This window comes from Megalops cyprinoides, chromosome 2 (genome assembly GCF_013368585.1).
Source record: "Megalops cyprinoides isolate fMegCyp1 chromosome 2, fMegCyp1.pri, whole genome shotgun sequence".
Lineage (NCBI taxonomy): Eukaryota > Metazoa > Chordata > Actinopteri > Elopiformes > Megalopidae > Megalops > Megalops cyprinoides.
Window position 1 is genome coordinate 27,997,585 of NC_050584.1, and position 27,351 is coordinate 28,024,935.

The following is a 27,351-nucleotide window of genomic DNA, read 5'->3' on the forward strand; positions in this document are numbered from 1 at the left end:
CTTAAAATAGATGAATCACCTACACCATGGGAAAACTGTAAAGGTTTTCAGTTCTGTAAATATTTCCAGAAATCTGAATAATACAAAAAAACAAGAAGAAATGAATGGTGCAGATAATGAAACTGGTAGATTTGCATTTTAACATTGAATATAAGCAATTGAATTAAGAATCATTTCAGAATGGCTGTCTTAAATTCATGACATGATGTCAGCAGCTTAAGATGAACATTTTAGAATAAAAGCCAGCTCAGACACTATTAGACATACTAAACGGTTATGAATACTGTTAAATAAGATTTAATATTTACATTCGCATGAAGTTGTGTAACATAAATAAGCTTGTAATGATGTTTTTCAAGACTGAAGTATTAAGAAGAATTGTGTTCTTTTCATAAACATTGTTTTCTTGACCGAGCATATGCTCCTGTGGCTTTGTGCCCATATACTGAATTTAATTTATTATGTAGTTTAATAGCTTTATCTCTGTGATCAATGTCTGATTACAGTGGCGGCTGGTGAGCTGGAAGGAGGGGAAGCCCAAACATTACCTTTAAATCTATCATTACTTTCAACCTGTTTCCCTTTATCATCCTTGATTAACAATAAAAGAAATAATTCACAGAATAATCAACACCAATCGCGTAAATAGAATAAATGATTATGCTCACGAAACACCGCAGATTGTCTCTAGTTTCTGTGCTTGCGAAAGCTACAACATGAGATTGTTTAATTAACAAGGAGTAAAGGAGCAAGCAGTTCCTCTTATTCTCCCCCAAACATTGTGACAGGGCTGATGATGTCACTGGCTTTGATTGGCTGCTGAGGACCAGTGAGAGGAGGAGGGATCTGTGCTTTGAGTAAACAGATGCCATCTGCTGCCAGCTTCCTGCTTCTTCCTAACCACATCCTAGTATGACATATCATAGCAACACATAATTCAACAATTTAGCGAATATGGGAATCCAAACAGAAGACATTTCTCGTCACCAGGGAAATACCAGGGAGAAAACCCATTTCAGGAACCACCCAGAAAACAATCACGCAGTCATCAATAAAAAGTCCCAAAAAGCAGTACCTTCCCCTGTGCACTGTAAACTTATGTAGTCTAAGTGGGATGTAAATATTTATGACCAACAAATGTTTTGGTTTTATTGCATTATTATTTTATTGCAAGGAAAAAAAATAATTTCACTTATATAATCAAAAAGTACCTTTCTGCCCAGCTCACAAGCTCACCGCACTTTCACTTTCCTTCCCCAAGTAAGCTAGCAGCTGCAATCATAGGAGAATGTTGTGAAGTTGTGTAAAAAAAAAAAAAAAAACAGCTGAGAAGGTACTGTAAGAATTTTTCTCTTTATTGTATTTTTATAAGGACAAATATGCATCTTCCAAATAAATCTGAGCATTATCCAAAACTTCACTTAAGATTAAACTCACCCCTCATAAAAGAGCATGGGTTAGACGAAAGTGATATGCGAAGGGAAATTCCATCATAGATAATAACGCAAATTTAGATAGATGGGTTTTTGGTTTCTCTTTTCTTTTGGAGTATAAAAGGCAGTGCATGTGCAAGACAGCAGACTGCCTGAAGAACAGAAATCCATACCACACCAAGTAAGATTGCTCTATATTTTAATACAGCTAATATATAAATGATAATAAATACATGACTGTAGAGGATATATTTGTATACATACAACAGCACAACAATAATTTAGCACAATGTAAGTAGTAAAATAGCCATTGGATTATATTTCTATTATTGATATTCAAAAAAGTATTTCAAAAGAATCAGTAATTCTACCTCAATATTTTAAACCTTTACTGTAGGCTTGAAGGTTTAAGAAATTACGCTATCATAGAATATGTAAAATACTACAAACATTGCTATACAAGGAACGTTAACCAAATATTGAAAACTTTCAATGAATTTTCTTTATATACAGTATATATTCTTGAGTGCATAATTTTATCAGTTTAATGAAGCTAAAATCTCTGAATACTTTCAACAATATGAGTTGTGTTTTCATTAAATATGTAATGGAGATTAGATTTTGTTTTGAAAATGTTTTAATTTTAACAGTGAAATCTCATAAACAGCATACAAACTAAAATTCAGTTTTCAATACAAGTCACAATAAATACAGAGTGAAAATCTGCTTTTCTCTTTCAGTTCGTCCATGGATATTGCTGACATCCTATACAAGGAGCTGTGCTCCCGGCTAAAGCTGCGAGAGAAATGTGTGGAGGAGGTAAGAGCTTTGGCAGAGGAGATTGAAGGGTTAAATACAACTTCCAGAATAGCAGAGGTGGGTAGAGTAAGCAAAGCCTTCAAGTAAAAGTATTGTTACTTTATAATAATAATGACTCAAGTAGAAGTAAAAGTACTCATCAAAATAGACTTTAGTATGAGTAAAAAAAGAACCTCATAAAATGACTACTCAAGTAGTGATTAACTTCATATGATGATCTATTACATCTGTAATATATTACATTCAAATGTATCAAATTATTAGTTATGCCCAAAATAAAAGTGCTTATAAATAAAGTGCTTGTTTAATAAACACAACATGAAATCTAAATCATATTCCTAATAAAAAATAATAAATTATATATTTACCAAAAAACATAAATTAAGGAAATTTTACCACAGACTAGCTTAATGGTAATAACATCTCTTCCATTTTTCTTAACATAAATCTTTTGAAACCAATACCAAAGTCACAACACTGTTTAATTTCTTAAACCTTAACACAATCCTGGTCTTTATTTATGTTTGTCCATTTCTGTATGTCTGAACCTTTGTGTGTGTGTGTGTGTGTGTGTGTGTGTGTGTGTGTGTTTGTGTGTGCGTGTGTGTGCGTGTGTGTGCGTGTGTGTGTGTGTGTGTGTGTGCACGTGTGCAGGTGTGGTGTGTGTGTGTGTGTTTGAGAGAGTGAATATTGATCCTGGGTGCAGGATCTTTGCATTCTTTGCACCTTTGTTGATCTTTGCAGTCTTCATAAGAGATAGCTGCTTAAAAATGACATTATAAAGTTAGCAGTTCACAGCCATGACACAGAGTATAAGTACATTTTTTAAATCATAAATGTTCAAGAGTAAAAGTGAAAAGTATAATGCATTGAAACTACTCCTATAAGTACAATTTATTGGAAAAAGTTACTTAATTACATGTAACGGAGTAAACGTAACGCGTTACCACCCACCTCTGCAGAACAGCGATAGTGACCGGCAGCTCTGTGGCTGTGGCAGGAAGCTTGTCAATTCTTGGGGCTGGAGTTCTAACACTGGCCACTATAGGGCTCTCTGGCCCCGCCCTAAGCATTGCCATTGGTGGGACAGTCGCCACTGTGAGAGGGGGCACTGCTACTGCAGTTGGTTGTGTGGTGGACGCAATCAGGTCTTCAATTAAAACACATGGGTTGAATGAGATCATTAAAAACGATGCAGCAAAAGGAGAAACAGTTAGAGAAGCAGTGTAGACGGTCTCTATCAGTTTCATCTGTCATGCCCCTGGATAAGTCCTTCAAGGAGGATTATATCTCAAATGACCAGGCACTTTGTGGATGCTGTCGCCAGGCAGAAAGCTTTACCAATGCCTGGAGGCTTTTATATGCACTTGTCAAAAATTATGGACAGCAGCCCCAAATCCTACAATTGGGTTGCTGCAGGAATTGCTACTACAGGCTGATACTTCAGCTCCAAGGTATTATTAAAAGAAATAACAGAGGAATGGAATTATTGGATTAGTACAAGGGGTAGCAAAGGTAGGATATGGGTGTATGGAGAACAATCAGGATGACACGGGTATTTTACAGCTAAATAAATGAAGGACAGGTGTCCAACGAAAATAACCTCAACGATTCTAAAATTTGAATTAAACATGCATACTGGTAAAGAGTAAGATCTCAGGGTTAAAGTAATCAAGGGTCTTTGCTTCCCCTATATATTTGCAACCAGTTCCACTCATTAGTAACTGAAATTTCAAACACTGACAAATCCACCAAGTGTGCTTTTCCTGAGATAAATTGCCTTGAGTCTGTCTTCATGGCTTATATGTTTAACACATGTAACCAGTCTCTCCAGTAACCAGTTGTCTGTACTCTTTCATGAACTTTTCCTTATTATAGTGGGCAGAGCTGGGTTCATTACTCTAAACATAACACCTGAATTTAAGGTGCAAATTTCCTCTACTGATTTCTGAAACTTTTTTCAAAGGTTGCAGGTGGAGCTCTTAGACTTGGGCTTGTGCGCAGTGATTTGGTGAACTCCGCCTCTGAGCTTGCCAAAAATGAGCCAAATGAAGCATGCAAAGCCCTGAGAGAAGCAGCCAACAGAAGAGAGAAGGGCTTGCAGGCACTGAGGCGTACGCTGGATCCCATAGAGTATGAGTCCATTTCCTTCACTTTATCAAAACATACATGTTATAACAGTTAATATATTTTAATGTCAGACCAAGGTTGTTATTCAATGTTTCATGTTTGTATTGTTATGGAAATAATACATTTTCCCATGTTGACATAGAATGGGAGTGTATTTCAACTACATTCTTTGCGCTCATCTTCCGGTGTTGGTGGCTGTGAACTGCTAACTTTATAATGTCACTTCTAAGCAGCTATCTCAGCTATGCAGATAGAGATACCATTTAAACAGTTTTATTCAGACACAGAGTATATACATAAATGTGGAATATAAAGTATGTGAGTATATATGAAATGTGTTGTGTAGATAATTTTCATTTTATATGTTAGGCAACTACATTGAGCAAAAATAGCTTATAGTCACACAAAAGCACATAACTGTGGCACAACAACTTATTTTCATTATATATACACATTACATTTTATATAAAAAACACTGACTTTTGTCTATCAGTATTACTTATTAGTTTACACCTTTATTCAAGCCTTACCTAACAATATTGAATTAATATAAAAAGATTTTTAATCCAAATCAACCACTTCTCAATTTTGTCAGTTCATTTTGAGTTATCAGTGTAGACACTGTGGAGCTACCTGATATATACTGCCACTCTTGGCATTGTTTTAATGTTTCAGTCAGCAGGTGCAACTGTAGGAATCCATATTTTGCACTCCTTGATTTAAAAAAAAAAAAACTGTTTTGTTGTTGTAACTCTATAGGCTTAGCTACATCCTCTGTCATTTCATCAAGTGCATTGGGTGGCCACACAATTTTTATTTTTTCAAATGAGTTATATAAATTGTATATGCATTCAATTTGTTGAGAAGGCACTGTGGTGTCAGTAATGGTATGACTTAATTCATAACTTGATTTAACGGAACTAATCTCTGTCCCCCCCCCCCCCCCCCCCCCCCGAAAACTCAAATGTATCCACAGGAAAGCAGTTGAAGAAGACATGGCCTGGCTCCAAAATTCCATTACAGACAACATTTACTCCTCCAGCTCATATGAGAAAGGGAAAAACATTGTGACTTTTGTGAAGAAAAACTGCTTCAACCCATCCATACAATCCTGGTTGGACAAACGGCAGACTGATCCGTCTTTTACACATCATGTTTGCTGTTTTTACAACTGCATTAAGACAGCATTACAAAGAAAGGATCAAGCCTCACTTCCCTATCACCTGGACATTGTGCTTGTGGCACATGGTGAAATCACTGCAGATTTCATACCTGCCAGTCACCTCATGTGTCTGAGCTCAGTTGAAGATGTCGTCTTCTACTCCCCATGGAACTGTACCATAGATTCCACTGTGGCATACCACATTGCTGTAGGAGACATGCAGCCCAATAACAGAAAACTCACCTCTGGAAAAACGGAGACATTTATCTTGCCCCAAGGCTGGAATAATATGAAGTCATGTGTAAACAAAGAAATACAGATACCCCAAATCATGCTTAGTCCCATCACTCGCACTGATGCTTATTGGAATGCCGTAAGGAAGCAACTTGAAAAACAGCCAATCGGTGAACGTGGTCGCATACTTCTTCCTTATCTTGTTCCAGAATGTTTAGGTAAAGATATGTTTCCCCGGGTCCCATTACACACCATTACGCTTGGGGCAGCAGCAACCATGAGGGAATTGGGACACAAAGCCACTATTCACCTGGCAGCCTGTTTGAGTTATGGGGAATTAAAGGAGACAGAGCCTCTCTACAGGAAGTGCCTCTCACAGTACACTGTTACTCTGAACAAAATGCATATGACCTACAAGAGATGACCTGAGAGTGCACCAGGTACTAGGACCAGTGCTGGTGATCCACTGTACAGAGCACTCAAGGATGTTTCTGAATTTTAAATTCAGAATCACAGTATAAATATTCTCACTGATGTCAATGCTAGAAACTGCTAAATTCACAGATAACAAATAATATAATGTGCAACTAACATGGTAGGAGATATTCAAAGAATATGAATATGGCAAAAACCATAACACTGTACTTTGTTTAAATACATAATTATACATACTTGAAAGATTGCAATAGTTAAAAATGTCTGAAATAATCTAGCTCTTCAAAAATTAGGAGTGATAAAAGAAACAAAGGATAAAATTACAAGAAAATAAAAATGAATGGTGGCAAGAGGGCAGCAGTGAGACTGACATCAAATTTAATTGTGGAGCTCTGTTAAAATATGACATGTAGGCCTACAGTGTACTTCCAATACATCATATTTTACAAATGTCAGCTGTATACAATACTTGCTAATGAAGTCAATGTTTGTAATATCTTCATATTTATTTCTGGTAGAGTTTGGTTGATTTCTGATTCACCTGAAATGTGTTTAGTTGTCCTTGTCAGTGTTGTCAGTGTCAGTGTTTAGCTGCCCTTTAAGCAAAACAGAGACACAAACTCCACTCCTGAAACAGAATTTACTTCTTTTCACAATCCATGTATTGCTAGGGGAATTAGGGAAAAAAAATAAATAACAACTAAAGTAACTGAAATTAGATCATTATGCATGGATATTTTGGTAATTACATTTTTATTCAATTTGGTTTCAGTTACAGCATAGATAAATAATGTCATTTTTCATCAAGTTTAAAATTAAATTTTAACTACATTTAGTTACAACTACTACTAACTACTACTAACAACTACAAACTCAAGAAGTGCCTTAATATTCATTCTGTTGAAATCTTGTTTATGAGTTAGAAAGGAAACTCATATGATCTTAATCTATATATTCAATTCTTGAATTTAATATATGTTCTTTGATTTGCAGTGCAAGGTTTTATTGATTAGTTTTATTTCTGTCTTATGTAAGAAAAAATGGAATGAAACAACAGTTACCCCTAAGGCTTTCACTGTAATCAATGACAGATAATTTGTGTTACATGTGTTGAAATAGTTGTCTTTTTAAAAATTTGTATGCCATGTTGTATTTTTGTAATCCTTGCAAGACAAATAAAAGCAGCAGATTTCTAAGAAACACAAATGCCTAAACTCATTTCACACATTCCAGTACATATTTAAGCCAAACTCAACACTCACTCCCTCATGCAGAACTTCAGCTATGAATTGTGGTGTTGCCAAGGGTTATATCCACCTCTTTGTAAGAAACAGTGCAAACCAGCCAGCCAAATCACTTCAGCAGGGGTCTCTCATGATTTTATAGCTCATCCACTTCGTTGTTATTATAGTCAAAGCTTTTCCGAACTTGCTGGACCTCCAGTTTTGAAGCCCTGTGTAGGCCACTGCAATTTTCTGCTCCTTTTTCCAGGATCAATACAGAATGCTCCAAATCAAATAAAATGAGTATCTAGGTAGTCTGACCCAAAACACAATACACAAGTCCCTCTTGTACTGTTGATCTCTGGAAGAAGGATGTTCACAGCAAAATATCTTATGTTGTGAAAATTTGAAAATGAAAAAAAAAAATGTTTGAACAAACAGAAAGGGTGTACTAGGTTGTCTTCCAACGAAACACAGAGTGCTCTACCGCTGTATTTGAGTGTACATCTGGGTTCTGTTTATAGCTGTGCCATCAGAGGTCGAATGAAAGGGTAGGAAAAAGTTGGTCCTGTTTTGAAGTAACTTCCACTTGTAAACTGGGGTTGTGGATGAGTGGTTGGGACACAGGAGCTGTGAGTAGAGGCTTGCTGCTTCATATTTCAGGTGTGATTCTGCTGTTGTGCCCATGAGCATTGTGTCTGCATAAAAGTACTGTACAATCCAGCTGTATGCACAGACTACGTGTATGGTCTCAGCTCTAATACGTAATCGTAATCGTATCATTTGCCCTCCAGCAATACACTTGGGTTAGATCTGTGAAAGACAAATTATCTTCATGTGGAAAGCAATTGCTACTACACTTCAACTGGACAACATTCGTTACTCCTTGTAGCAAGAAGGTATACAGCTTCACCTTGGAGCTGGTAATGTTGAGAGGTAGAAACTTTGTGGATTCAGTCTCTGACTTTTGAATTTTTGCAGTTGGTACACTAGATTGAGTGCCATGCTGATGATGAAGTCTTCATGAAGGAGATTTGCTGTGGGAAAGTTTTTTTTTGCTTGGAAAAGGTGAAATAAACGTGTTCTGCTTCAGCGAGAGGTCTACTGCAGTCCTTCAATAAGAGAACCAGAGAGGTTCTGGGGTCCCAGGATGTTAAGTTTTGAGTTCTTTGGGCTCTTTTTTTGGCTTAATGTTGTTTTCTGACGTGGAGAGGCCTCCTGGCTGGAGTCTTCCCTACACTGCTGTTTTTTTTTTTTTTTTGTCAGTGTTACATTGCTTATTTGTGTACATGAACTTAACAATATGAGTGCCAGGGGACATGTGTATAGATTCTGGCATTTCAGTTTTTATGTGCCATTATTGTGCTTCATGCTAGGCTTTTACCATGTCTCCACACTGTGTATGTTTCATTTGAATAGGGATATGAATTATTTCTTAATATTAAGGTAATTAAAAACAGGTGGAAGTGGTCTTTTTGGGCTTAAATAAGTCCTTAAAACAGGACTCGAACGGTAACACCCTAAATTAGTACCTGTCCTCTAACATGTTATATAAGCAGACTCAGTGGGATATTGGTTAAGGCCTTGAGCTCAAGAGCACCAGGTTATGGGTTTGAGTTCCCTTGGGGTAGCAGTAGAGCACAGAGGTGTGTGTGACCTTCTGAGAGGAGGTAAGCCCCTCCTATTTAGGTACTATTACTTGTATGGCCTGGGCCTCAAATAAAACTATAACAGCAATTTTTGGCAATGGCCAGGAATGTTATTCTTCACTTTTCTAGCTGAAAAGAATTTGATCTTTAAACTGTACTGTATGTGTCACTAGAAAGTGTACAATGCCACACAGTGTTGGCGGTTCAGCTCTATAAGCTTTAGACTTCTGTAGGAACTGTGACAAGGCTGATGATATCACTGGGTTTGAGTGTCTGCTGATGACCAGTGAGAGGAAAAGGGATCTGTGCTTGGAGTAAACATATTTCTGCTGCCAACTTCCTGCTTCTTCTTAACCACATCCTATTGTAAGATATGATAGCAGCAAGTAATTCAACAATTTAGAGAATACGGGCAACCAAACAGAGGACATTTCTCATTGCCAGGGGAATACCAAGGAGAAAACCCATCTCAGCACCCACCCAGAAGAAAGCCAAGAAAGCCAATCAGAAGTGCTGATTTAGGATAAGATCTTCTTAACCACAAACCACAATTGTTTCATTTTCTCATAAACTGGGAGTATTATGAGCATGTGAATGACTTCCTGTAAATAAAAGTTATGTTTGTTTATGTTGGGACACATTGATCTGAGCGATCTGAACCACAGACTGCATTACATTACATTATTTTCATTTAGCAAATGCTCTTACCCAGAGAAACTTACTTACAATTGTTTACCTGTTATCCATTTATACAGCTGGATATTTACTAGGGCAATTCTGGGTTAAGTGCCTTGCCCAGTGGTTCAACAGCAGTGCTCCAACAGGGAATCAAGCCAGCAATCTTTTGGCCCTGCTCCTTACCACTATGCTACACAGCTGCCTACGTTACCACTGCTTTGTGAGCATGTATGTACCAATATCAACAATCTATGTACAATACCAGTAATGCCTCCAAACACTGGTAGCCACTGACTGACGCACACAGGTCATTGCAGTCACTCATAACTTAATTTTTTTTGTCTCATTCTCATCCAGGAAAGCACTGTGTCATAAACAATGGGACTGGTCCTCCAATTACAATACAAAACGATGCCCAGAACTGACAAAGGTGACCAAAAACCAGCTTTCTAAAAGATGTTTTCAGAAGAACTTGTCTTCATTTAGAATTGTAATTGTTTCTTATATCTTTATAATTATAATTAATTATAAAAATATATGAAATAAACATAATTTATTGTCTTCTAATATACATTCTTGTTTCTTCAGTTGCCGTTGATATCATCTTACATACATATGATATGCTATAGTATTACTATATGCCTGTGAGTTTTCTAAAACTATGGAGAAACAAATGCTATAGTGATATGATATAATCTGGACTATGCCCCAAAAAGGAAAAGACATATTTTTGATTAAATAATTATATACAATATCATACTGAAACTGGTGAAATATAAGCATTTCAGATATAAGTGTGAACTTCTGAGCGCTTTTCTCAAAAAAGACAAACAAAGAGCTCTAATAACACAAATAGCACAGTAATCCATCTCAAACAAGACATGCAAACTGTGGGGTATTCCACTGCAGAGGGGAATTTTATTGACAAAAAGTAAGTCACACCTCTGGACTTTCAGTTTCTGTCTTATTTAAGAGCGCTCTCCCCTTCAGCACTTTGTTCATGTTTGTGGTACAACTGAAAGGTTATTCTTCCTGGCATGCAGAAAGCAAACGAAAAAAACAAGACAACTTGAAGAACTGAGGGACATACCAATTCAGGTAATATTTCTCCATGTTTCATTTTTTTTCTCTGAATCAGGGACGGCTGGTATAGATGGGCTAACAGGGCTAAGCCTCCCTATCTTTTACAATAAAGATGAGAAAATTATTGTTAAAAAACCTTGGAACAGATGTTTTTAAATTTTGGTGGAACCTAGAGGAGTAACAGCACCAAACAGTCACAAGAAACAAACAGGATATATCTAAATGGGCTTATTTTTTTACAGCCCAAACACAGTAGAATCTGCTTCCATTCATCTTCTTAGTGTCAAGTGAGTGAAAGGTGTCGTGGCACGCCCCCTTGATTTGCTTATCATGTGGGCTAAATTCATCCAGCCCAGAGCCGTTGAAGTACCCGGAAGTCTCAGGCGGTCATGTGTTTTATGGAGGCTCAAATTGTTTCTCGCCGGTTAATTTGAATGCCGTTTTCCATTGGAAACTATTGAGAAGTATCTGAGAATGTCCAGCGGAACTAGATCATTTACTGTATCAGACTATATATTTGTCATCTAGAATACATGTAACGGACATCTATTGACTGTCTATTTTGCACATTTCTTCGAATAATCACATGATCATGACAAAAGTAGAGTGGCTAAAGAAAAGTGGTTGACAATAGCTATCACTAGCTCTCTAGCTAAATAACGTTTTCACTATTTATCAACCAACGTTAGGTAGCTAGTATTGTCAAATAGCTATCAGTCAGTCTAATATAGCCTAGTCATGATATACTGAAGGCTTATTTTGTTGGTTAAAATAAGAGGTGATTTTGGACCTATCCCTCAAAGCTTTTAAAAACGGCCGTTAAATGAATCCCTAACTGTTCTTCAAATTTAACTTATCGATCTAGCAAGTAGAATATTAAAAAACATACTTTTTATCTTGTTGCCGGATATATTTTCTTCGGATTATACCTCAAAGAATGGCAAACGCTGCTTGTGACTATAGCCACTATTAGGAACTATTCGAGCCTTCCTGATACGCCGCACATTACACCTGCCCCATCGTAAATCTGCGATCATACCATACTATCATGTAGCCTATCATTCCATCAATCTTGCATATTTTGTTTTTGTAAAAAAATGGTGTGCTAATGTGAACAGAGAAAAATAGTCAATGGTATGTGTGTGTGCGTGTGTGTGTGTGAGAGAGAGAGAGAGATACAGGGAGAGATTTTTGACATCAGGCCATTGTTATGGATACTCCTCTATAGTGTTGTTAGAGAGCACTTGCTATAACAACGTATATAGTGTTGTTGCTGTAACTTGGTATCTCGGATGTGATGCTGCTGTTGCTGCAGCGTGAACTATGGATGGGTCCTATAATGCATCTGTTAGCCCACCAAACCAATATCACCACCAGCCATCACTGCTCTGAATAACCAATTTTAATCATATTCTAATGATTAAATAAATAATAAAAATAAAAAATCTGTTTATTTGTTTCATCATTTTTGATCACCAAAGATAGCACCAGTAAATTGGGTGGAGGGGGCAAATGAATCAAAATGACATCCCTCAAACTGTACACCCTTAAAAAGTTGGGAAAACAATAAATGAACTAACACAGGGCATGGCGGGATGAGGGGATAAAAGAAAAAGATTTTACCAGGTGTTGTTCAGGATCGGAGAAAAATTAAAGCAAAGCATTGCCATTGACTGACACTTGCAAACACTGTCGTTACTTAGCTTAATGCACTAGTCAGAGAGGTTATTGAGCAAAGATGACTTAAGATGTTGAGTTAAAAGCCCAGGGAAAACAAAACAAAAAAAGAAAACTACAGAAACAACCTCATTTGGCCTCTTTTCTAAGGTGAATAAGACCTCTGTGCCATCATTGTCCAGTGGGGTGGATAAATCATGCATCCACTGCACACTCTTTGATTTTATGCTTCCTGTTTTAGAGATCGCACTGAGCTGCTTAAATGGACGCAATCTAGATTATGTTGTTGTTCCCCTTCCTCTTCGTACCTCAAGAACGACTTAAAGATAAATTGTTAATGAGCCACTGTATTGAAACCTGCCCCCAGGTGGACAGTGCTGACGAAAGCAGAGGCATTAGTGCTTTTCTGTGATGAACTCTGTTACCAATCGGCTTTGTACTTGTGGTATTCTCCCATTCGCGCGTAAATCCTTTTTTGCGCGCCTCCAGTTACGCGCATTTCTGTTAAGGCCAGGGACACACTCGAGCCACACTCTGCAGCTGCGAGTTATCTAGACTTTCGGCGTGGAGCCTATTTTTTTTCCGCGTGACGCGCGCGGTTCTCAGCAAAAATAGACAGTAAAAACGATCTGTTGATAGTCATATTGACATTATACCAGCAACATGACATAACTGACACCTTTCACTGTAGTTTCAATGTCTAGGCTATATGCCACAGACTTGATTTTTTAAACCATTTTAGCAATCGCATGTTATCAGTAGATGATTTGTTCATTTTTAGCAGGGGGGATGGCAGATGCACACTTATCTCTCTCTCTGCTACTAACTAGGGGATGGAGAGGGGGGATGGCAGGTTAACAAAGGGGATAGCGTCCCCCCTCAAATCGCCTACTGCATGTTATTAAAGGGGAAAGTGGAGGCTTCATGTGTACTAGCCTTATATAGTCAAGGAAAGAAGATGATCCGTTTGCTCAGCGCTCATTCTGAAATACTTCAGATGTTTGTCCTTGTCAGGACGCAGTTCAGCAGCAAGATGGTGAAAAGCTCCAAGGTGCCTCCTTCTCTTGTTTATTGGGTGAACCCACATTCTTCGCCGGTTTCTGCTTCGGAGCAAAAGATAAAGCGCGATGGCTTTCCTTCTGTCTATAACTCGCACTAAAAACCAACGAAAAAATGAATTAACCACGGTAATGGTGTGGCCCTTGGGTAAGGTACTTAACCCACAGTTGTCTCAGTAAATATCCAGCTGTGTAAATGGATAACATTGTAAAGAACTGTAACTTATGTAAGTTGCTTTAGATAAAAGCGTCTGCCAAATGAATAAATGTAATATTATTTAGGAAATAAATGCAGCTGGTGTGGTGTTGGATTGAAGCCAGGCAGAAGCAGGAAGTGTAAAGGGTGGGTGGATTTTCATCCACAAACACAGATTATGTACAGCCACACAATAATATTTTTCCCACAAATGTCACCAGGGGGGCTCTGTACATATGTGCTTACTGGCACTCTCACGACTGTGCTGTTGGTCATAGCTTTGGGTCTTGAAAGATCAATGTCTTTGATCCAAACTGAACTCAAGTAGTCATACTTTATCCAGTTGTTAAATGTATCTTGAGGCAAGTTATGTAACATGTAATGCATAATGGTGTCTGTTAAAAAAGAAAATAGATATTCAAAAAAGACACCAGTGACTCCCCCCCCCCCCCCCCCCCCCCCCTGTTTGCCAGTCTTCGGAAAACCTTTTGTTTGCTGCCTGCCCCCTCCACTGCCATCATAAAAAACACACAGATTCATACAAAAAAACAAACAACGCTTGTTTAAACTAAACTGAAACTAAAATGTCTTGTAGCTTACAATGAGCTGTCCATACTCACTGCCCTGCTGTTTCAAGTCTGCTTACACCCAGGAAATCCCCACTGGCAAACTATTCCCAGGTGCTGCAGGTTACCCTCAGCCACACGCTGACCCCACCCACCTGCATACGACTGCTGTTATTCCCAGACCTCAGCTGTGCCACATTGCTGACAAACAGGTAAGAGCCATCAAAAGTTTTGTTTTCTTGTAAACTTGTGTTATTAGAAAGTAAATAACTTCCTGTAAACAAAATGTTTGATTGTGATGAGAAGCGTCCATTTTTATCTGTATTGAACACACAATACAACACTGTTGTATTGTGGAGTCGAGCTAAAACGTTAAAAGTACTAATACGTGCTGATCTACCACTGCACACTGTCACATGCCATGGAGCCATGGAGAAGAATAAAGTCAGAGAGACCCAATATCAGTCCAATATGGTGGTGGCAGCACCACTGCTCATGTTAAGAACATTTTAAGTCCTTTTTAATCAGTCAGTATTGAAGTGAAGAAGTGAAGTTTTACCTTCTGGAGCTGGCATAGTAAGAAACCTGACTCAACACAAGGAAAGATAACTATGTAACTAGTTTAGACCATATGTATTTGTTGTTGATGAGATCCTCCTCTTATATACATGTCATATTCTATTGTAGAGCTATATCCCTGTAATTTTTCTAAAACCATAGAGAAACTAATGTTACATAATAAAGTCTGAACTGTGGTGACCAGCAGTGAAAAAATGAAAGAGTCAAATATGTTGAAATAAATATGCTCAGTACAGTACAGTACAGTACTGCAACGGGTCAAATAAAAATACTAAAGATATAAATTTGAACTTTTGAGTAATTTTCTGAAAACAAGCAAATAAATTCTCTATTAGCATTCTGCAAATCTGATATCACAGTAAACTATGGATTGACAAACTTTAGGGACTTCCAGAAGAAAATTTTACTGACAGTAGAGGAAGCCTAACCTTTGATTTTAGTTTCTCTTTTAATCTCTTATTCAAGAGCACTTCCTCTATGATGTTCAGTACTTTGTTTATGTTTTTGGTCCAAGTGAAAGGCTGATCTTGCTTTCACTTTAAAAATTACACAGTGTGCAGAAAGCAAATGAGAAAAAGAACAGGACAACTTGACAAAGTGAAGCACATACCAATTTAAGAAAGATTTCTCCATATTTCATTTTATATTGTTAATTCATTAATAATAACACATGAAAACACACTCAAAATGAAAACAGCCCAAATCACATTTGTAAATAGAATAATGCTGTCTTAATGTAAGCTGTAAAGAAATAATCTGATTTATATTCTGATGGGATAAGAACACAAAGGGTAAACAATTTTTAAGCATTGTCCAGGATTGGAGCAAAAGGAAAGCCAAGCATTTCTCCTTCTACATTAAACTGATGCTGACTGTTACACAGCTGTGGGCAAATTGCAGCATTCGGAACAGAGGTTCTTTAGCAAAGCTGATTAAGCCCTTGAGTTCCACTCTTTGTGAAAGCAGTCAAAAAAGGGCAGCGGTGTGACGTAGTGAATCCTAACCGAAAGGTTGCTGGTTTGATTCCCCACTGAGGCACTGGTGTTGTATGCTTGGACAACGTACTTAACCCAAAATTGCCTTAGTAAATATCCAGCCATATAAATGGATAAATAAAATTGCACTTAAAACAAAACAAAAAGAAAACCACAAAAATTTCATGTGATAAGGCCTCTGTGCCATCTTTATCCTGGATTAATCGTACATTCAGGTACTGTACTGTCTTTGATTTTAATGCGTCCTGCTGGAGATTGCAGTGAGCTTCTTAAACTCAACACACTTTAGATTATGTCACTGTTTCACTTCCTGTTCACACCTCATGAATGAGTTACACATAAATTGCTCAAGTGCCACTACATTGAATCCTAGCCCCTGGCAGACAGTGCTGATAACAGTCTGTTTTAACTGAAACATCTGCCTCTGTATCTAGTTTTGTTATTAAATAACTAGATGTTAACTGGGCTTCCATTGTACAAAGCCACACTGATAAACTCACTTCTCTATTCCTTCTACAACCCAGTATTAAAAACACACATGCACTATGCTTCCCACCCATACTGTGCATTAATGAGACATTACATGTTTGGAGTCTAAAACACTGTGTAAAAATACATTTCCATTAAATACTAGCTACACAAGACCTCAAATAGTGTATGTTCAGCTTCATCCAAGAACCATTATGTATGTGACTATGCTACTTTAACCATGATGCAAATTCCAAAGAATTATAGCTGCAGTAAAATTCATTCATTTGATGCAAGCATTGGTGTGCTTCCACCAATTCCAACTCTATTATCTGTCAGCATTGTACTTTATTGGCAAAATAATGTAATCTAGTAGCAATGGTGTTTGTATTGTTAGTAGACTAGAAATTATTTGACACACTAAATGTGTTTAATCAAAAGAAAGTCCTTGTATTAGTATAGTATAAAGTATTAGTTCTATAATGTATTTTTTGTGTGAGTTGGTGAGAATTGCTTTTTTAATGTCTACATTTGAACAAAGAGGGAGTACAGGCAAAGTGCAGTAACCCCTGACTATATTGTAAGTATTTACAAAATGTTGAACACAGTAGTAAAAAATTTAATTGATTGATAAATTAAACATGCCAAAATTGTATTATCTAAAATCTTTAAGTACTGCCAATGAAAAGAGTTGGGTTTTTAATAAATTGAAAATTGTATTTTGCTTATAGAAAAAAATACACTATATGGACAAAAGTATTTGGCCACACCTGTTTTTCAGGGTTTGGGCTAGGCCCGTTGTCTCCAGTGAAGGGCTTAATGGAATCTAAAGGAATCTTAATGCTTCAGCATGCCAAGACATTTTGGACAATGCTATGCTTCCAACTTTGTGGCAACAGTTTGGGGAAGGCCCTTTTCTATTCCAACATGACTGTGCCCCAGTGCACAAAGCAAGGACTATAAAGGCGTGGTTTGATGAGTTCAGTGTGGAAGAACTTGACTGGCCCGCACAGAGCCCTGACCTCAACCCCATAGAGCACCTTTGGGATGAACTGAAACAGAGATTGCGAGCCAGGCCTTCTCGTTCAACATCAGTGCCTGACCTCATAAATGCTCTACAGAATGAATGGGCAAAAATTCCCACAGAAACACTCCAAAATCTTGTGGAAAGCCTTCCAAGAAAAGTGTAAGCTGTTATAGCTGCAAAAGGGGGACCAACTCCATATTAAAGTGTATATATTTGAATACAATGTCATTACAATGTAATGGTCAGGCGTCCGAAATACTTTTGTCCATATAGTGTAATTTTGCACTTGGTATCTCATAAACAGCAGACAAACTGAAAATCAGTTTACAGTCACAGTAAGTACAGAAAGATAATTGAACACCTTTTCTCTTTCAGTTTCTCCATGGATACTGCTGATTCTCTTTATAAGGAGCTGTGCTCCCGGCTAAAGCTGCGAGAGAGATGTGCAGAGGAGATAAGAGCTTTGGCAGAGGAGATTGAAGGGTTGAATACAACTTCCAGAATAGCCAGAGTGACTGGCAGCTCTGTGGCTGCGGCAGGAAGCCTGTCAATACTTGTGGCTGGCATTCTTACACTGGCCACTGCAGGGCTTGCTGCCCCTGTCTTGGGTCTTACCATTAGTGGTACAGTTTTCTCTGTATCGGGGGCCACCTCAAATGCTATTAGTTCAGTGGTGGAGATGATCAAGTCTTCAGGCACAATGAAGGAGTTAAATAAGATTTTTGAAGCAGATGCAGAAAAAGGAAAAAACATCAAAAAACTGTGGAAGCAGCTAGAGAAGGAGTGTATAGAGGATCAATCAGATCCATCTTTCATTCCCCTGGATACATCCCTTGAGAAGGATTATATGAATATTCAATCTAAAATGAGCAAGCGCTTTATGCAAGTTGTTTTCAGACAGAAAGGTCTACGGATGCCGGATAGCTTTTACATGTATTATTCCAAAGTTATGGACAGCAGCCTCAAATCCTATGATGGGGCCACTGCAGGAATTTTTACCACAGGGTTATACCTCAGCTCCAAGGTCCTATTGAAAGAAATAGCGGAGGAACATGGAATTCTTGGATTAAAAACAACTGTAAAAGGGGCAACAAAGGTATGATACAAACAGAAAGATTGGGAGAGAAAGATTGGATGGCAAATATACATTAGCGCCAACTGGGGCATACTCATGCATATAGAGCATTGAGAGTTAAACCCTTTTTGAATGTCTACCAGAAATCCCACAATGACTCTAAGCATTAACTCTAAATATGCATATTTGCAAAGAGTAATATCTCCTTTAATGTGGTTTAATGTGGTTAAAGGCTTTCTACCTCTATATATACTTGTAACCTGTTCCACATATTAGTAACTCACAGGATGGAAAGAAAACTTTGTAGTGTGAATTTTAAACTAATTTCCACCAATCTCCTCTTGGTTTGCTGACAGAGCTGATTTTAAAATAAGGTCAGTAATCAACTGTATTAATACCTGATTAATATCAAACTTTGTCAGATGCTCCAAGTGTACTTTTTATGAGACTAAAAAGATTAAGTGTTTTCAGTCTCTCTTAATGGCTTATGTGTTTAATACATGTAACCAGTCTTGGTGTCCTTCTCTGCACTCTTTCAAGAACTTTTCCTTATTATAATTGCCCAGAGCTGGGTGCATCACTCTAAGCATACTGCTTGAGTGTTAGAGTGCAAATTTCCTCTCGTGATTTCTGAAGCTATTTTTTTTTTTTCACAGGTTGCAGGTGGAGCTCTTGGATTTGGACTTGCACTCTTTGATTTGGTGAACTCTTCTGTTGAGCTTGCTGAAGATGAGCCAAATGAAGCGTGCAAAGCCCTAAGAGAAACAGCCAACAGAATAGAGAAGGGTTTGCAGGCACTGAAGCGTATGCTGGACCCCATAGAGTATGAGTTCATTTCCTTCACTTTACCAAAAACATTGTTTTGTAATATGTTATATATTTTAAAGTTACACCAAGGTTGTTATTCAATATTTCATGCTTATATTGATATGATAATAAGAAATATTCATAGAAATATACATATTCATATTCTATATCAAATATGCAGAATGGCAGAATATCTCTACTACATTCTTTGCTTTGTTCTTCCAGTATTTGTCCTGCATATCTGGGTGACTGTGAACTGCTAGCTTTATCATATCATTGCTAAGCTATGCAGATAGAGGTACCGTTTAAACAGTTTTATTCAGACACAGAGCATAAATGTGAAATATAAAATATGTGAGTATAAATGAAAAGTGTTGTGTAGATAATTTTTAGTTTCTATGTTAGGCAACTACATTGAGCAGAAATTACTTATAGTCACACAAAAGCACATAACTGTGGCACAACAACTTATTTTCATTATATATACACATTACATTATATATTTAAAAAAAACACTAACTTTTGTCTATCAGTATTATTTATTAGTTTACACCTTTATTCAAGCCTTACCTAACAATATTGAATTAATATAAATAGCTTTTTAATCCAAATCAACCACTTCTCAATTGTGTCAGTTCATTTTGAGTTATCAGTGTAGACACTGTGGAGCAACAAACACTGAAATAAGCCGTCCCTGTACGTTTGCAGGACAAGGAATTTTTGATGCCTTATTTATCATGAAACCCCCTCAGCACTTCTTTATGTTATTTATTGAATTTGTAAGTGTAGTGATGTTGGACAGCAAAATTTGTTATTTTATACAAGCAGCTACCTGCTATATACTGCTGCTGTTGGCATTGTATTAATGTTTCAATCAGCAGGTGCAAGTGTAGGAATTCATGTTTTGCACTCCCTCATGAAAAAAAAATCATTGATTTGTTGTTGTAACTCTATAGACTTAGCTACATCCTCTGTCATTTCAACAAGTGTATTCAGTATATAAATTGTATATGTACACAATTTGAGAAGGCACTGTGGTGTCAGTAGCAGTATGACCTAATTCAAGACTTGATTAAATTGAACTAATCTCTGTCTTTCCGTGAAAACTCAAATATATCCACAGGAAAGCAGCTGAAGACATGGCCTGGCTCCAAAATTCCATTAGGGGCAACATTTACTGCCTCAGCTCACATGAGAAAGGGGAAAACATTGTGACTTTTGTGAAGAAAAACTGCTTTAACTCATCCATACAATCCTGGTTGGACAAACGGCAGACTGATCCGTCTTTTACACATCATGTTTGCTGTTTTTACAACTGCATTAAGACAGCATTACAAAGAAAGGATCGAGCCTCACTTCCCTATCACCTGGACATTGTGCTTGTGGCACATGGTGGACTCACCAAAGACTTCATACCTGCCAGTCACCTCATGTGTCTGAGCTCAGTTGAAGATGTCGTCTTCTACTCCCCATGGAACTGTACCATAGATTCCACTGCAGCGTACCACATTGCTGTAGGAGACATGCAGCCCAATAACAGAAAACTCACCTCTGGAAAGACGGAGACATTTATCTTGCCCCAAGGCTGGAATAATATGAAGTCATGTGTAAACAAAGAAATACAGATACCCCAAATCATGCTTAGTCCCGTCACTCACACTGATGCTTATTGGAATGCCGTAAAGAAGCAACTTGAAAAACAGCCAATCAGTGAACGTGGTCGCATACTTCTTCCTTATCTTGTTCCAGAATGTTTAGGTAAAGATGTATTTCCCCAGGTCCCCATGTATACACCATTACACACCATTACACTCGCTGCAGCAGCAGCCATGAGGGAATTGGGACACAAAGCCACTATTCACCTGGCAGCCTGTTTGAGTTATGGGGAATTAAAGGAAACAGATCCTCTCTACAGGAAGTGCCACTCACAGTACGCTGTTACTCTTAACGTAACAAATATGACCTACGGGAGTGCACAAGGATGTTTTTGAATGTTAAATTCAGAATTACAGAATGAATATCCTTACTTGTGTCAGCTCTAGAAACTGCAAACTTCTCAGATAACAAACAATATAATGTGTAACTCTCAAGGTAGGAGGTATTCAAAGAATATACATATGACAGAAACGGTAAGAATAGCACTGTACTTTGTTTAAACACATAATTATGACAAGTTGCAATACTTAAATATGTCTGAAATAATCTAGCTCTTCAAAAAACAGGAGTGATAAAAGAAACAAAGAGTGAAATTACAAGCAAATAAAAATTAATGGTGGCAGCAGTGAGGCTGACATCAAATTTAATTGTGGAGCTCTGTTATGATATGTACAGTGTACATGTTATCCATTTTCAAATATCAGCTGTTGGCATACAATATTTGCTAATGAAGTCAATATTTGTGATATGTTCATATTTCTGGTAGAGTTGCGGTAAGGGATGTAATGATACACTCAGCTAAAGGTTTGATTCGATTCACAATACTATGTTTATGGTTCGATTCTTCCACAATATTTTTAAGAAAATCAATTGAACTGACACTGGAATGAAAACAATGGATTTATTTTTGATGTATTAACAATGCTGAACTATTGTTGTCTTTTTGTACCATTAAAACAAAAGTGATGACAGCTTGGAGGAATTTTTTGAAAGCTAGACAAAAATAAATAGTCTTCAAACATAAAATAATATTAAATTGAATGGGTCTGTCTATATTACATTAATATAAAATTATGAAAATTGCACCGCAACACACAACGCTCAAATTTAGACACAAGTTAATGAGCTAAGATACTGACAGATTTTTTTGCAGGAATATCAGCATATCCACATTTTCAGGCAGAAGCTAGGATCTTTGTGCATTTACAATATCCTCTCAGAAGTTGCTGGAACAGTGAGGTATGGCAAGAGGGGAAAGCACTGGGTATATCTGGGCATTTTCTCACCACCATTTCAGTGGACAGCTAGAGAGTGGAATAGGAGCATCTCTAGGAGATTTTGCAGTATAGCTCTCTTCATGTCAGCCACAGTGGTGGAGTCATCCTGGTTGGCTACCATGCTCTGCTCAATCATGTATTTCAAGGACACAATAAGTGACAGCCTGGCACTCTTTTCATCAGACAGCACAGTGGTAGTTGTTTTTATAGGTTTCAGAAGCTTCACTATGTCCTCGGCATCACTGATGTCAGAGCTATTCAAAGTATGAAGTTGACAAGCATTTTTGCGCATCTCTGTGCTTACCAGGGCAGCGGTTACAGCTGCCTGTTGCTCGAGATAGCGTTCCAGCATTTCCATACAGCTGTTCCAGCGTGTGACAACGACCATATGCACCATATGAGATTGCACAGCTTATGTTGTGCAATCTCAAGCATCTTTTCTTTGCAGTGAACACAGTTGTTGCTGTGGCACTTCAGTGAAAGAAGGCCACAACCCGTCTCACTTGCCCGAGCAAACAACTGACGAGCAAACGACTGGGTCTTTAATCCCATCTAGGTAGCATTCATAGGTAGATTCAGTGTGTGCGCAAAACACTTGATATGCAGTGATAGCCTGGCTTCTCTCACGGCCACCTCCATGTTGTGTGCATTGTCGATAACAACAGCAATACTCTGATTTGGTCTTTCAAGTTCCCATTCCAAAATGGCCAATTTTAAAACTTCAGCTGTTTGTTCCTGTGTGCATCTCAAAAACCGGACGAGTCTGGAGCACAAAACTTTTCAGTACTCACTCACTATTGATAACATGCGCCGTTATTGTAATGTAGCTCTGAACAGCCCTGGACGTACATCCATCTGTCATCATCGCCACACTCTCCGCACTTTTCAGAATTTCTGTCACTTTGTTTTTTGTTGTACAAGGCAGGTAGTACAGACTGACTAAAGTGTGGGCGTGACAGGATGTTGTATTTGGGCTTTAGGGTAGTCTAAGTAGTCTAGTCTAAGTCTAAGTAGTAGGTGAAATCCTTCATTGTCGACTACCGAGGATGGTCTCATGTCTTTGACGATAATCACTCCTATGGATCTGATGATATCTTGTGCTCTTGCACATGTATGAGGCAACGGGGATGCAAAACTTTTTTCAAGAGAAGTTTGGCCTTTAAGCACTTTCTTTTTCACATCCCCTGACTGGAGTTTGTCGTTGTGGTGGCGTTGTAGATGCTGCATCATATTCTTGGTATAACCAGTAGTGTAGCTGATAGATTTTCTACAGTGTTTGCATATCATCTTCGCTTTGTCAGTTAATTTGTCGCCATTCTCCTGTTAAAATCCGCATGGGCTAAAAATCCATCAAGCCAGAATGAAGTGTCTGGAAAAGGAGAGGCAGACGCAGCGCACAGGACCACTTCCTGCTGAGACGTAGGAGGAGTATGGCCAGGACTCACCCCACAGGGCCCAGCACCTCCAAGTAACTGCAGCCCCAGACCCAGACAGAGTCATTCGACAGCAGATAAAATTGCCCCCCGCCAACAGCAGGAGGGAATGGCAAAAGTTCAAGGAAGACATCTGTGGGACTCATAGAACAAAAGTAGTGGCTGATGCAGAGAGACGGCTGCAGGCAATGACAAACATCATTGTGAGCTATGCCTCAGAGAGATTTGGCCTCTTCGAATCAAGGCCCAGCAAGAAACCCTACATCAAGAATCGCAGGGCAACAAAGATCCACCAGCTGAGGAAAGAATTGAGTACCCTCAAGAAGCAGTACAAGGCAGCTGAAGAACAGGAATGACAGCCACTTTTAGAACTGCGAGACATCCTGAGGAAGAAGCTTATGGCCCTCCGCAGAGCAGAGTGGCGAAGGAGACGGGGGAAGGAGAGAGCCAAGAAGCGGGCTTTGTTCATCGCTAAGCCCTTTGGTTTTACCAAGAAGCTGCTTGGTGACAAACGAAGTGGCCACCTTGAGTGCTCTCTGGAGGAAGTCAACACCCATCTTCACAATACCTACAGCGACCCAGCAAGAGAGCAGGAACTTGGCCAGAACAAAGCCCTAATAAGACCAGACCCTCCGATAGCTCAACCTGAAGGAACTTAGCTGGAAAGAGATCCAAGAAGTTGTAAAAGCAGCAAGATCAGCCTCTGCCCCAGGGCCCAGTGGAGTAGTGGAGAGATTTGGAGGAAAGGAAGGTTTGCCAACCAGTGGAGATGTGCCGAGGGCGTCTGGATCCCTAAAGAGGAGAACTCTAAAGCAATTGGGCAGTTTAGGACCATCTTACTGCTCCGCACAGAAGGCAAGATATTCTTCAGCATCTTGTCGCGAAGGCTAACAGAGTTCCTCCTTAGGAACAACTATACCCACACCTGAAGATCAGCAGCTACCTGTGAAGGTGGCTTGGCTTGCTCAGGAGCTTAAGCAGTGCTGCGCTGTACGGGACGACCAACACCCTGCAGCTCCCCTTCAGAGGTCTCACAGAAGAATTCATGGTGACACGAATGAGAGAGGCTATGCAGTACAGAGACTCCAGGATCCCAAAGATAGCAGCAGCCAGGATCGAGGTCCATACGGGTAGGAAGTGGACTGCAGTCAGAGAGCTGCAAATCGCAGAGACACGGCTGAGACAGAGGGCTCTTGTTGGGACAGTGGCAACAGGAAAAGCAGGTTGCCACATCAGTAAAGCCACAGGGAAGGAGAGGCAACACCTCCTTCGGGAAGAGGTCCGTGCAGGAGCAGAAGAGGTGCGGGTCAGCAGAATGGTGGGGCTCGGACAGCAAGGTGCCTGGACAAGATGGGAGAATTTGGTGCAGCGCAAGATCACTTGGTCAGACTTCTCGCGGTCTGACTTCCATCGAATCAGTTTCCTGGTCCAGGCAGTCTACGACACCCTACCAAGCCCCACGAATCTCCATACATGGGGGAAGGCTGAGTCACCTGCCTGCCCTTAATGTGGTGGGAGAGGAACCCTGCAGCACTTTCTGAGTAGCTGTCCTAAGGCCTTGGCCGACGGTCGCTATTTCTGGCGCCGTGACCAGGTGCTCAAGGTGGTTGCAGAAGCAGTTAGCACACCCATCAAAGCCAGCAAATTCCACCCTGAAGGAGAGTGCCATCTCCTTCCTTAAAGCTGGCGAGGACCCCCCACCACGACAAACGAGACTGTGCCTGCTCTCCACAGCCCCAGACTGGCAGCTGAGGGTGGATCTCGGCAAGCAGCTCGGATTCCCAGAGCACATCACCCACACCACACTCCATCCCGATATGGTCATTTTCTCAGACTCCACTAAACAAGTCATCATGTGGGAACTCACAGTGCCATGGGAAGAACACATGGAGGAGGCCCATGAGAGGAAACTGACCAAGTACCAACATCTTGTGGAGGAGTGCAGAAGCTGTGGATGGCGGGCTCCCTGCGATGCCATTGAAGTGGGCTGTCGAGGCTTCTTGGGTCGCTCCCTCTGCAAGGCACTGACGGTGCTGGGGGTGAATGGAGCAGCAAAGCGGGGAGCCATACGCGCCATCACTGAAGCCACAGAAAGAGCCACAAGGCGGCTGTGGTTGAAGAGGGGAGACCCATGGCTTGTTGCTGCTGGGATGCAAGCTGGGACTTGATCAACCCCGGCTGGGTCACCTGGGTGAGGGGGTCTGATGTTGAAAGACCTGAAACCCCCCATGACCCCAGGCACTGTAACGGAGTGTGCCCGAGCGGAGAGGTGGTCAAGACTGAAAGAGGGACAACTGCAGACAAAAGTTTCCAATTTGAAAACTTTTTATTTTACTTTAGGCTACCGGCAGGGTTACAAGCATGCAAACACACTAGAAAAACAAACAAAACACTTCAGCAAAGAAAAGGAAAAGAACACTGAGACAATGCCCATATTCTAACTAGGCCCTATTACACAGGTCCCATGGCATGACCTCTCACTTCAGAGGCATCTCCTCGTCTGAGCGACACAGCAGCCATATAAAACCCCGGTCTCATCCATTGCACAGAGATAAATCAATTAACTACTACACACCATATTTCATAAGCACCCCTGCACCAATGAGCGCTTCCTTATCGGAGCGCGAAAAGAGCGCAGAAAAAGCTTCCCCGTCCTGCACCCCAGTTTGCTCGCTCACACCCAGAAGACAACAGGAGTACAGGAACCACCAGTAAGTAGATACATACATTTAGAAACAGCATAAATAAATAACAGCTAACTAGCAAGTGTTCTGATGTTCAATGTGCGCACTAAAAGAACTCTTACATAGCCGCTTTAAATAAACTGCGATTCTAAATGAATGTACCGTGTTTTGCGTCTTTCCTTGTTTCTGATACATTACAACTTTTAATTGCTATCTCAGACTAACTAAACCCCAGACCTACCAACAAACACATTAACATCATAGAAACCGATGGTAAAGCATTATTTGCGGTTTCATCGTGTCATTGTTCATACGGAGGCGGAAAAGCCACCGATCCCAGTGACGGACGCGCTGCGCTCCGTCACAGGCACATCACTGAGGGTGTATCCCAGTGCATCATAATGATGTTTTTTGAAACTTGAAAGATCGGAAAGCCAAAATGTTGCCACACTTCTGACTTAAGGGAGGATGGCGGATCCTCAATTTCAATCTCAGCTCCAGCCGCACACACTTACGTTTCACGCTGACGCTGCACTGGTAACACAAATAATGACACAGGGGACTACTTTCATTTTATATATTTATTTACTTCCACTGATGAATTGTAATGTAGTGTTTGTTATATTTGGTGTTTGTGTGTATTTGTATATCTAAACATTTGAAATAAAATGTAAAGTTCAGTGATGATAATAATACAAAATTTTTTTAGAGCTGACGGCCAAAACCGTCCAACTTCCGATGCATACCATCACATTTTTGCACCGCAATGAATCTTGCTACAAGGAATCGTTACACCCCTAGGTCAGGTAAATAGAATATTAAATATAATATATTTGATACAAACATCGATGCATAACCTCCTTCGAATTCAAGCATCATTTATATAGTTAACTGACCGATCTGTTGTCATTTTGTCTGTTAATGCAGGTGTAATTAAATCATGAGTGTAAGTCTTGATAAAAAGTATGATACTCTATTATTGTAAGTGGTAGTATTAGAGTATTACA

General features: G+C 39.3%; 1 pseudogene; it reads left to right on the forward strand.

Annotated features, from left to right (window-relative positions):
- Window positions 1–2,180: 2,180 nt before the first annotated feature.
- Window positions 2,181–25,828, forward strand: LOC118770727 (annotated as a pseudogene).
- Window positions 25,829–27,351: the final 1,523 nt, after the last annotated feature.